The following is a 626-nucleotide window of genomic DNA, read 5'->3' as shown; positions in this document are numbered from 1 at the left end:
TGCTGCAGCAGTCACAATTCAACGGCTTAGCCGATGAGGATCCAAACAGTCACATAGAGAACTTCCTCGAGGTGTGCGACATGCTGAAGATAAATGGTGTGACGGATGATGCCATCAAATTAAGAGCCTTCACATTTTCCTTAAAGGGGAAAGCAAACAGTGGCTACACTCATTACCTAGGGCATCAATCACTACATGGGAGGAGATGGTAGAAGCTTTTCTAGCCCGTTATTTCCCTCCCGGAAAATCAACAAAGCTTAGGAATGAGATCTCATCCTTTATGTAGTTGGAATTGGAGTCTCTATTTGAGACATGGGAAAGGTTCAAGGAACTCCTGCGCAAGTGTCCGCAACACGGATTCCCGGAGTAGATGATTGTTCAAACCTTCTACAATGGTTTGAACCCGAGTACAAGGCAACTCTTTGATGCGGTGCCAGGAGGTAAGGTAGCAAGACCCCTGACGAGGCTCGTTAATTAATTGAGGAAATGGAGTTAAATAGCTACCAGTGGAACGCTAGAAGAAGAAAAAGGTGGCCGGTCTCCATGAAATTGATGCGGTAACTTCATTGGCGGCCCAAGTGGATAGTTTGAGTAAGAAGCTAGATCTTATAGCTTCGAATAGAGTT

The 626-nt window shown here is 45.2% G+C and overlaps 1 non-coding gene across 1 annotated transcript; it reads right to left on the bottom strand.

The window, feature by feature from the left end:
- Positions 1 to 253: 253 nt before the first annotated feature.
- On the bottom strand, positions 254 to 360 carry LOC120271223. The gene has a single exon (XR_005539844.1). It is a non-coding gene; the product is annotated as a small nucleolar RNA R71 (small nucleolar RNA).
- Between the last annotated feature and the right edge of the window lie 266 nt (positions 361 to 626).

This window comes from Dioscorea cayenensis, chromosome 10 (assembly GCF_009730915.1).
Source record: "Dioscorea cayenensis subsp. rotundata cultivar TDr96_F1 chromosome 10, TDr96_F1_v2_PseudoChromosome.rev07_lg8_w22 25.fasta, whole genome shotgun sequence".
Lineage (NCBI taxonomy): Eukaryota > Viridiplantae > Streptophyta > Magnoliopsida > Dioscoreales > Dioscoreaceae > Dioscorea > Dioscorea cayenensis.
This window is presented reverse-complemented; position numbering and strand designations above follow the sequence as displayed.